At 35.4% G+C, this 12860-nt stretch overlaps 1 protein-coding gene across 2 annotated transcripts in view; it reads right to left on the minus strand.

Moving 5' to 3' along the window:
* Positions 1-12860, minus strand: part of GRIK2 (glutamate ionotropic receptor kainate type subunit 2) — a 527196-nt gene that overhangs the window by 235182 nt on the left and 279154 nt on the right. The gene's annotated exons all lie outside the window — the stretch shown is intronic.

Raw genomic sequence — 12860 nt, forward strand, 5'->3', positions numbered from 1 at the left:
ATAGATAGATAAAGAGATAGATAGATAGATAGATAGATAGATAGATAGATAGATAGATAGATAGGCAGATAGATAGATAGATAGATAGATAGATAGATAGATAGATAGATAGATAGATAGATAGATAGATAGATAGATAGATAGATAGATAGATAGTCTGGTAAGACCTTGTGAAATTGCCTAAAACCTTTTGTTGTATGTGAGTTCAGCAATTTCTCACTTGATGGTGCTTTTAAACTCCCACTCTTCTATAGAGTGTTCCAGGAGGCTGAAATGCTCTGATACCACTTTGCCCTTGTTTTGAGTCCTGATGTTAAATTTGTGGACTTCAAACCATCAAGAACAAACTCACTGATACCAAAACAGCACACCTTGCAACCCGACTGTGTGACTTTGTACTTACCCATAACTACTTTGCCTTTGGCAATAGATATACCTGCAAATCAGTGGCACAGCCATGGGCACATGCATGGCTTCTCAATATGTCAACATCTTAATGGTTAGAGCAACACTTTCTTAACTCTCACCCCCCAAAGCCCCTCTTTTACTTGAGATTAATGACATTTTCATAACAACTCTACCCCACCAAGAACCTCAGCCTAGGCCTATCAATAGAACAAGTCCACTTCCTTGATGTTACCATGAAATTACAAAATGGACACATAAACACATAATATAGGAAATCTACAGACTGCCATTCATACCTACATGCTTCCAGTTTACACCTGAATAGACCACCAAATCTATCATCTATAACCAGACTCTATGCTACCACAGCATTTGTTCTGACCCACTTAATAGAGATGCTCAGTTTTCCTGACCTATCCACCCAATGAGATCAATAGACAAATGGATGAAGATTGGATACTTGAGTTAAAGGGAGAGATCGAGTTGCGAGCCACAAGTGAAATTGATCTTCTGATGGAACGCCATGGAAAAGAAGGGGTTATTGCGTATGGGAGGTCTGCTGAAGAGAAGTTGGAGTTTTTGAGGGGGAAAGTTGGGCTGTTCATTTTTTTTAAAGAAAAAAGCTCTGTGCATAAAGCTCTGGGGATATGTAAATGCTCTGGTTTATTTTGAAGTGGGATAAGGGTTTAAGAATATTTATGTGGATTGCCTTTAGGGTTTGGCTGATTTCATTTAGCGACTTGGATTAAGATTATTAAGGTATAATAAAAATAATAAATGTCTGGTTTGGGGTTTAATATGATTAAGAGTATTAAAATTGTTGTATGATCAAGTATAATGGCAGACAATTTATGTTGTTTTTTTTTTTGATCTTTATTATAGTAGACAGAAATGTATAGAATAGTACTAGGAAGGAAATAATTAAATAAATGTTATCTTTGGGTGGGAGGGTTGATTAGGAGGTGTGTGTGTGTGTATGTATATATATAAAATTCCATAGGCACATTAAAAGATCACTAAATACATTTGCTCCCTCCCCTTATTTTAAAAGATAGATGTTAGATAGATAGATAGATAGATAGATAGATAGATAGATAGATAGATAGATAGATAGATAGATAGATAGATAGATTTCTCTTTTAAAATAAGGGGAGGGAGCAAATGTATTTAGTGATCTTTATAATGTCCCTATGGAATGATTTATAGAAATAATATGATTTTGGTTTAATACAGAGTAAGGGATTGATTATGGAAAAATTTTTTATATCGTTGCTGTTAAAAGTCGAAAGCCACCTCTTTCTGTAATTTCAAAAAAATTTCTCTTGTGTTTCCACACTTTTTAGGGTTTTTTTTTCTTTGTAGTTTTTGTTTTTCTGTAACTTTTATCTTTGCTTGAAACCTAATAAAATTCTTATTTAAAAAAAGAGATCAATAGACAAATCAATAGAGCCAGATCAAATCCCAAGGAGGATTTATTAAAAGATGACCACAGAAACAGAACAACAGAATACCACTGCTTGTTACCTACAGCTCACAGCATAAATTATTCCAAAACATTATTAATTAACAGACACAAGTTTGATATCAAGATCAAGGACAGAGTAATATCAGAGCATTCTGACCTCCCAGGATACTCTTTAGCAGACCTCAAAGTAACTGTTTTGGAAAAATGGAACTTTAAAAGCATCACCAAGTGAGAAATTGCTGAACTCACATACAGTACATCAAAAGGTTCCAGGTAATTTCAAAAGATCTCAACAAACACAATGGGTTTTAATACATTACTGTACAGTTGTTAATTCATAAGGTACTTACAATCTGCCTCATGTATAAGCTGTGTAACCAATCTATCTTCCTCTCCCTTTCCCCCCACCTCACCCCAATTTAAATCTTACATCAGTCTAGTTGTGGTATAAATCTGATGTCATGAACTTCAGCTTTTAGATATAAATCTAAAAAATCTAATAAAAGGGATATATATCAGGAAGTAAAATTCTACTGAAGCAGTCATCATTATCACTATCTTTTTTTTTTCCAGATGAGAGAAAGGAACAAGTCTGATTACATTAAAATGTTTTGTAATTCTTACAGCTTCATGACTTGAATCAACTCACATAAACTTTATTGATTTTAGAAGTGTGAATAGAGTGAGACACTTGCAAAATAAGTTTATAGGATCAGGTCCATAGCTCATTCACAAAGATTTTATGTACCAGGGAGTAAGACAGACACTGAATGATAAATATTCTTCTGTTGCCTTGGTAACAGGATGCACTATTCATACTGAAAGTGTTCATCCAGGTCTAAGCACTCAGTCCTTAAAAGAATAGTATATACATGGAATATCAAATAGTAAAAATTAAAGATTTTGGTGGGGCCTAGGCTGAGTGTCTTCATACCTCAGTCTTATCAGTGCCTATAGAACAATATATGCACATTGTGACTGAGAGTCTCCACTATCAGTTTAAGCTGGCATATCAGATGTACTTGTTGCTGAATAGGAATCGCTCAGCCATGATGAGTAATGCATTGATAACCTTGAGACTGGTTTACTGCGATGCATTCAATTTGGGGTTGCCCTTGGGACTTGGCCAGAATTTCCAACTAATGCTAATTTATGAGAGGGCCATAGGCAACATACATATTACAGATCAGCTAAAACATCCGCATGTACTATGGTACCAGATTAACGATACTGCTAAAGTCACCAAAGTCCAAGGTAATTCAGGACCAGATTACATTATAGAATGTGTCCAATTATACCAGTCTTCAGGTACCTCTGAATTTCATAGCTTCTGAATTGCTGCTTGGCAGGTACATGGAGTTGGGTCTTTTCTGCAGTGACATCTATGATCTACAATATATTAAGCTCTGACATGTCTCAAGCATGTTTTTAAAAATCCTTCTTTTTTACATGGTCCTCCTCCAGCTATTAAGTCCTCTGGATATGCAGATTGTAATGGATTGGTTTTAGTCATTTTTTTATTTGGAATTTTATTCAATTTTACAATGCCCTTAGTCTGTGCCTTCTTTTCTTCAAGAATGATTTTTTTTAGCTTCTATAAACTAATTTGTAATGAATAGTATAGAAATTGATTGATTATGTGCCATCAATTCAACATCAACCCTTAGTGACCACATAGATAGATTTCCGCCAGAGCAATCTGTCCCTACCTGATCTTGACCCATCATCTCCGTAATTGAATCCATCCATCTTGCTGTTGGTTATACTCTTTTTCTCTTTTCTTCCACCTTTCCTAGCTTTATGAACTTCTCCAGAGAGCTAGGTCATCTCATAATATATCCAGAAGTATAGAAATACCCTTATAATAACTAAATAAATGTAATGCATTCACTAATCTTGTCTATAGAAAGACTTCAAAGCCATCTTGTAGGTCTCCTATGAGACCTATACATCACAATGTGCTGATGGTTTACTAATTATACCCACACTCTATCTGTAACTGTGTGTATACATGTACATACAAAAATGCATGTATAATGAGAGAGAGAGAGAGAGAGAGAGAGAGAGAGAGAGAGAGAGAGAGAGAGAGAGAGAGAGATTCATATCAATTTCAACAGGCTACACTCCTCTAATAGTGGAACATGGAAAGAGTGGGACTAACTGTAGATCCTGAGAAAGTGAATTCTATAGCTGGGAACAATATAAGAGCACACCCTATCCCATGGACCCAATAAATACTGTAAATCTCCAAAACGGAAGACAAATTCATATTGAGATAGGTGGTGGTTCCTTTCATAGGCAGGCATTAGGCCATTTACACTTTTAAAGGTTAAAACTTATATTTTCAAGTGTGCCTGAAAAACAACTTGCAATCTACATGTTCTCACTGGGGAAAATAGTTATTTCTGTAGCAAAACCTTGTCAAAATCAAAGTTCTTATCAGATTCAGATGAATGTTCCTAATCATTCTGAATGCCTTTGAATCTTGTTCTTTATCATATCATTAAATCCATGTACAGTTGTTTTCCACTTTTTCCTTAAAGTCTGACCCAGTTCCATGATTCCTGCTGCAATCTTCTCATAGACAACTTTACCAGCATCAGATCATTGGCTTATGATTTATCTATGGGAACCAGTAAGTGATTTTCTAACTGGAAGTCAACACCAATCAAAAGAGTGAACTACGTCAGTGTGGGAAGGATGTTATAGGCTAAATGAGATAATACTATCAAAATGATTAATAATCCTGAAGAGTACTTATTAATCACAGCATTTTACAGATGAGTCACACTAAGGCTAAAAGATTGACTATTCTTCATCCTCTCAGGGTAAAAGCAGAGGAAGAAGGGAAAAAAATCTTGTGCATTTCTGATGTTCATTAGATAAACACCATCTGAGAAAACATTGCTCTGATATCCTGTATATAAGAATAACTGAAAGGCAAAACGTTATTCTCTAGCATTGTGTATCATTTAAATAAGGGAAATAGAGCTTAATAGTTTGTACAGAGGCACTCACACACACTTATTTCAAAATTCAAGCTGCTTTAAGATGGAGCAGAAATGGAAAAGTAGTAGGAGAGAACATGAACAAAATTCAGGCTTCCATGAAAGGGAATGTGTAGTAGCAGGAGAACAAGCTAGAAGGCAGAGTTTTGCACATTGGAGGGTGGGGGTGGGGTTGCTGTAGAAGTGTTTTGTCTAAAAATCCAGCTAATAGAGTACAGCACTGTCTCCTTCCAGTTCTATTAACTGAGAGTCCTGTCTGGCTGGGATTTCATATTTACTCACCATTTCAACCTTCTGCTTCTTAGCCACTTTCATAAAATGCAGCTAAATGCTGCTAATTAGTCAAGGGCAACTATTACAAATTTGACTTGCATCCGCAGAAACTATGGAGCAGCTTGGGTAGCCAATGGGAGCTTGGGGAAGGGATGTTGTTAACAGGAAGCTAATTTGTGCCTTTAAGCAGTATCCTTTAAAAAAATATCTCCTCCTCCTCTTCCTGCCAACCCCATAATCTTTTCCCTATAAACCTGCAAGTAGGCCTTAGGTTGTGAGGAAGTACCTTGCACAACAAACCTATCCAGAAAAACCCTCCCCACAGTATTGGATCTATTCTCCTGACAGCACTTGCATCCAGCCCTCAAAATGCAAACCAACACTATGACAGGCTTCAGTTTTATTATACATTCAGACAATGAGCATCCTTGCAATGGCAAATTTGTACATGCACACACACATATGATGTGGCGTATGGCCACTGAACGATTAATTACGTCTCTCTCAAATTTGGCATTATTTTTAATAAAGAAAAATGGGGGGAAATGTCCACTTCCTATTCAACTGGAAGGGGAAAAAATGCAAGAAATAAAACCACTACATTAAGGTCATAAATGTTAGTGACTGTGATATTATCCTCTAAAGTCTTCCTTTCTGGAAGAGCATTGTGACCCTGAAGGAATGGAATCACGTTTGTCATCCATCTGAGTGCCCTCATAGTTAGTGGCTTTACACATTTTTAATTTGTTTTTGGTCACTGGGCTAACTATTGACCTTTGATTAAAAACCAAGAAACCTGTTATGAGTTGCATGAAACCTCATCATTGTTTAAAACACAGTCTCTCAAAAAAGGCCATCAAAGGACTTTCACGAGCAACTAGTATAATGGGGCCATTATTCTTGCTGGCTTTAGTTGTGGGGGAGGAAGACTACCCTTATATTTGAACGAATAAATGTGATGATCACAGTTTCATCTGTTGAATTAAAGGGGGGGGGGGAAGAGGCAGTTTAAGGGAGCTGAACTTCCTTTTATCATTTTTTTAGTATTACATTAGAGGAAGAAAAAAGAGAAGATGGTGATAGAGGCGCTGTTTGAAGGTGGGATATACATGTTCCAAATGCAGAATCTGCTTCTTTCCTCTACAAAGTCTACTAGCAAAATATGCATTGGGCTGCCAGAACACTGCTGGAGAAAAGGTCATACCCAATACACGCATTATTTTTACAATAAAATATACTGACTCCATTTCTCACTAAACACTCCTCCCACAGTGAGGGAAAGCAGTGCAATATTTTGTTGTGTGAGGGCTGATTGTATTTGCTTTCCAACTACTTAAAGTATTATAGCATCCCAAAGGTAAGAATAGGACAGACTATATTGCAGTATTACTCATATAGACAGTTATTTCAGGATGTTCAGAGTTAGCACAAGAATGCTCAAATAAAGTGGGGATGGGGGAGGAACTATGAAGAAAACTACAAGAATTAGCAGAGTCATATTTTTGGTTCCAGATCAATGAATGTTGAAGTGATCATCTGAACAAATCTTTATCTGTATTATCAGAAGGCAACAAATCTGTTTCAGAGGGCATAGACCAGTGTTTGTCAACCTCATCAACTTTAAGATGGATGGACTTCAACTCCCAGAATTCCAGAATTCCATGGCTGGCTGGAGGAATTCTGGGAGTTGAAGACCACCCATCTTAAAGTTGATGAGGTTGACAAACACTGGCATAGACTGTTGCATTCCACTTTTTCTATCCTTACATAATCCAAGTATTTGCACCCCCCCCCCCAATACATCTTTCAAGAAAGATGCCATATTGACTCTTCTGGAGTCATTCATACTGCAGCATACGTCAATTTAGAAAAAAGGTTAGCTTTCAATGAATATGGGAAAATGTATACATGGTGACATGAGCCTCCTGAAGATCAGTGCAATCCTAAATGGAAACATCCTAACACCAAATTTTTATTTTTCTTTCAAACTCTTTTTTTTCAATAAAATTATTTCATCATGTAGCTTTTGGCTAACAATTTCACCACTTAAAATGTAAATGGAAACATCTGGAAGTCAAAGGAAAAATGGGGAAAAGGATGGAATGACTGGATGTATACTGTTGTGTTGTGCTGAAAAATGCTTATGATTAATATATTTTTATTGAAAATAAAAAAAAACATAATTCTTTTAGATGAACTGATGCAACTCTTAACAGAACATCTTATATCTGAACATGCTATGTGACATATTACAAGATACCATTGTGTTAAAAAAAGATAACCATAATTCACTGTTCAATCATCTTTCAAATCAAGTGCTATCATAAGTCCATTCTTTCTATAGACATTGCACATTTAAAACTGGTTTCTGTTAAGCCTGGTGTGAGAATACATGAATTTTCTCTTGTACTATGCTCTTTCCATCTTTGATAAAAGTACCCTGTACTGTATTTTAAATAATTGTAAAATCACTACTATTTTATTAGTATTTTCCTTCGTTTCATTAGCCATTGTTAATACATGCATAGGGTTATTTTTAATCATTACATTTTAATGTTTACTCTATTGTTGCTTTTTTAAAAAGTTGCTCGTGTCTGAAAAGCAGCCAAAAATGAATATTAAAAATAACATTAACACAAATATAATTATCTAGGGTACATTATCTTATTAAGAAGGTAGTAAGCAAGTTACATCTTCATAAGCTTCAAGGCAAATGTGGCAAATAACACCATTATGCCTCTCAATTCGTTTTTCAGGTCCCCCAACACAAAAAGAGTTTCTTGATGTTACAGTGAGAGTCATTTAGCTTTGTTTAAAATAAATACAGAAATCAACCCAGGTTTAGTCACTTCTTGCAGCAATTTTTCAGATCCCCTCTCTAAATTTTCCTCTCTAATGGTTAGAAGTCCCTGCTGAATGGGGGAGGTGGTCCATCATTAGGTGATGCTGGAAGAAGTGTGTCTGTTACATACTCTTTTAAACTGCTTATACATATACACGTACATATACATATATTCCTTATTATAACATTCTGTATAATTGATAATAAATACTGTATTTGTTAGGTTTCAATTGATAGAAATTCATCAGATACCATACAACACAAGTAAGTGTACATTTTTTGTCTCTATTAATAAGTGCAGTCTTAGGTCTAAATGCTTGTTCAGATTTAATTTGCTGAAATATGTAGGGTGGAATTCAATGAACTTGTCCAGTTAATGGAAGCATTTCTACTGGTAGAATATGACAGACTGATTTCACTTCCTCCTGCAGTCTCCAAGCACCCTCTAAATGTACTGAAAATACTGGGGAATGAAGAAGATAAATCCCTACTGCATGAATGGCAATCTACTTGTATTGCATTGGATTTATTCAGCTGCAATATGGAGTATTCCTGTTGAAATCCATGAGATATGCCCATAGCTAGGTTTTTATTATTCCTTTCTTTCTACAGTCTTTACATCTACCCCATCATTAATCCAAAGGTTTTATATCATTATTAGTCAATGACAACTTCCTAAATATTGTCCCCTCATACTCAAATATTTCTTTAGTTTTTAAAATGAAAACAGAGGGAGACTGACAGCTCATCCTCAAAGTGATTAGCATTCATAAATTCTTATGTAAGTGGTAGAGGACAAGACTGTTATACAGAAGGAAAATTAGTCTAAAAGCTTGTGCTGTATTTTCAAGTTCTGGAGTGCATTGACCTCTGAGCACTGGGTCACACTTGTTACCATTTTCAAAATACCATTGCACACAAAGGACATGCTGACCTGATGTGGTTTGTTGTGCTTTCCATGAAGTTTGTGTTGATAATTTGTATAATCATCTGTGTAACTGCCCAGAGTCCCCCGATGGGAGGAGATGGGCGGAGACAAATTAGATAAATCAATCAATCAATCAATCAGCAATTTATTTAAAAAATTAATTAAAAAGAGGTGGAAGTTATGCAGCAGATATCTTCTGACAGTAATTCGATGGCTGATTCAAAGATTTCTGGCTTTCCAAACATAGCTGAAATAAAACTGCAAAGCAACCATAGCCAATTATGACCAGTGTTGGGGAATTCTAAAAGTCATAGTTCATCTGGATGCTCATCAGGTATGGACTCCTATATTACACTTATGGCCTGGGCTCTCTACCCAGTTTAAAATCAGCCAAATATCTCCAATAGTGTATGCATGTACTCAACCCATCCCCATTTCAGAATAGTATGTTGTACATATTCATTACCAACAAGCACAGCATAGCCTAAACCTTGTACCTGAAATTGTATGGTACATAATGGTATTGTACATAATGACATATAAAATGTTTAAGCTTGTAAAGCCTCTCTCAGCATCATGTTTGCATTTCAGTTGATAAAAAAATATGCCTTAGCCTTTTTCCAGAACAGAAAACATGGAGAACAAGAACAAAACAAAAGGATGAAGAGGGAAAAAAAAACCTTATCAATTATCTATGCTTATCACAGTCTTCAAGGAGCTGCTCTTGGTAAGAAATCAATATTGCATTTGTCACAATAGCTCATTTAATTATTTTCCTCCTAAATATCCTGTCAGCAGGAGGAAAGTCTTCCTGGTTTAAATTAATGTTGAAATCATTGATTCTTAGCCTTTTCTTGTAGCATCAACATCAGACATGGGTGGGGATGAGAAAATGATACAGAGTTTAAGCTTTTAAATTGTTACAATCCTATGCAAATTACTGTTTTCTAACATGAAGAGTTGTAACTATATTTTAATCTATGACTGCCTAGTAAAAATGACGTGGCCTAAGAGTGGACTGAAAAGTTTGTGATAAAAAATCTAAGTGGTTTAGCATTTGGGTCTCAGATTTCACTTCTGTTTTATACTGAGCATCTTAGATAAGATTTTTGGTTTTTTAGTTAAAAAAAAAAAACCTAATTAGTTTCAATATTATCTTCCAGAAAATGGATGTCTTGAGAATGGGCATATCCATCAGGGCAGCCATTTTATGAAAGAGCTTCCCGCCATGAAAGCCATAACGTAAGATTATTTATAGGCCTATCTGCATTGCCAGGTTGCCCCATCCCATCACCAGAACAGGTCAGCAATTATTTCTAGATAGCAGAAATGGATGTCATCACACTGTACTCACATTTCATCCACCAGAAAAGATAAATCCAGGCTTGTTTTCTGTTCTGCTCTTAAAATACTGCTTGCCTACTTCTTCAGCGTCAAGCACCTCATAGCTATTTTGCCTATGGCACATTCCTTTCCCCCAGGGCAACCCCTGCATTCTGACTGGCTACTTTGCAGAGGCAGAAATGCCCCCTCAACTACAGCAGTGATTACCATGTTCTCTAATGTAGTCTATATCAGTGTTTCTTAAAAGTTTGCTCTTGGGACCTCTTCTCACTTTTAAAAATGATGGAGGACCCCAAAAGAGCTTTTGTTTGTTTGGGTTATATTTATTGATATTTACCTTGTTGGAAATTAAAATTCACATATTCATAGAATATTTACTTACTGAATCATGCAAAAATAACAATATTATACCCATTAGATAATAATGTAATAAAATATTTTTCATGAAAAAAACCTATATTTTTAACATATAAAAAAATAAGAAGAGTGGCATTGTTATATATTTTTGCAAATATCTTCAATATCTGGCAAATAATTTTGATTTTGCGGACCACTGAGAGGGTCTCGGGGAACCCCCAGGGGTCCTCAGACCACACTTTAAGAAACACTGTTCTAGAGCAACCTTTGTTAGTAGTTGTTCAGTAACACAGTGGTGACAAAACTTGTGTACCATACACATTTGTGGATGTAAACTGCCTAGAGCCGGTATGTGTAGGCAGCATACAAAATTACATAAATAACTACATAAATAATTTATAAAAATAATGTTATCACATAAAGGTAAAGTTTGTGCTCAGATAAAAAATATGCATTAAGCTCATAATGCTGTTTGTGTTGTATAGACATCTACAGTTTGAAAGCTTTATATACAAAGCTTATAGTATCTGAGTCTCAAAAATGGTTAACGCTGCTTAGTAATCACTTCAACTTTGTTATTAATAAACTGCTGCATAAATAATTTCTGATTTTAATTTTGTTCGAAGAAAATTGGCTGAATGCTCTACAGAACTGAACATTATTCAGATTACCAGTACAATCAATATGGAAAGGAAATGCATATGCATATTACATCCCCATATTATATTTTAAATAAAGGGCTATAGTGTACCTATTTTTCATTATTGTATTTTCATGTGCAATCTGTCTCTTTCATAAAAGGTTATATCCCCTTCCCAGGTTTTATAACATTGTTGTCAGTCCAGTCTATTTAACAAGAAAGAAGGTAGAATGTTGAATGATAGGTGCTGCCCAAAACAAGTTTGGCTCCTCTAGTTTGGTTGAACAGGAGGTGAATGATGCATGTTTGCAGAGTTTTATTACTAGCTTCTTTCTACCCTCTGCTTTAAACAAAAAAACTTGGAGAACAGATACTAGCAGATCAAGTGTTAATTTTTATCCCTGAAGGTCAAAAACCTTCATTGATAATTCTTGCATATCAGTCTCACTAGAAGCCCCAAAGCCTGTTTTACTTTGGGTTAGCTGGTCATCTTCACTAGAATGAGCATTCTTGATGTAGCTGGTCTTGAACAACTTTGTACTAAATATTAATCTGGTTCTTAAACTGAGCAAGCAAAATAAATACATTTTTGTGATGACAGAAAGTTGAATGGTGTTCTTTAAAATAGGCCAATAATACAGAATAGAAAAGTTTATTTTGTAACTTTTTCAAAGAAAATTTAATCAATTTGGAAAGGTGGCAGGTATGTCTCAGGAGATATTCAAAATGGAGAAATTAGGCAAGATTTTTTTAATCAACCACATCTAATCTAAACAGACATGCTATCCGATGCCCATTAGGAGGTCTGTTTTGTTTCGGTTTTGCATTTACATAAACAATAGATAGAAAGATGATTGATAGAATGGTAGATAGATAAACCAATCATTTCATCAGGTAAATATAGTAGATTATATTGCCATTGCAATGAAAACTTTTTACCAAGAAAAATATCTTGTTGGTCTCCCTGCTCCGTTTGGATAGATACATCAACGCCTCTCTTAGCACTGATGCTGGTTATGGTTAAAGGAGATAAATAAAGCCTAACCAAATAGAAATAAGCAGCTGATATTCCAATAATTCATTCTTAAGGACAGGAAAAATGTTTATCTGTATTATCTATGAAGCACTGGTTGCATCAAGAATACAATAACAATGTAACTGCAGAATGCGGCTTGGGGGCACTGAAGAAGTATGTAATGAACATTTAGAATCCAGCACAAGTAATAAGGCAAAGACAGGAAAGCTCGCTGACCCACAAAGTACAACTGTAAAATATTCCACATGTTTAACTCCCAGTGGAGCAGTTATCCTGAGCAGACAAATCAATTTCAGCAAAACTGACAATTCGGCTCTGCTTTCATTTTTACAGGATTAATATCAGGCAGAATTTTAAGGAGTAGAAGAAACATTTTATGTTTTATAAGCTCCATGTGTATATTAGCACATAGCTGTTAGCAACTGTGTGTTCTTTCCCTGAATAATCTATACTGTACAATGATAAAATTAGAAGAGCATATATTTTCTGCTTTTCACTTTCACTGTGGGAGTCTGCATTTCTTCATGGAGTGGGAAATACCTTTGTCCGGTGAACAGAT

The sequence above is a fragment of the Candoia aspera genome, chromosome 1 (genome assembly GCF_035149785.1).
Source record: "Candoia aspera isolate rCanAsp1 chromosome 1, rCanAsp1.hap2, whole genome shotgun sequence".
Lineage (NCBI taxonomy): Eukaryota > Metazoa > Chordata > Lepidosauria > Squamata > Boidae > Candoia > Candoia aspera.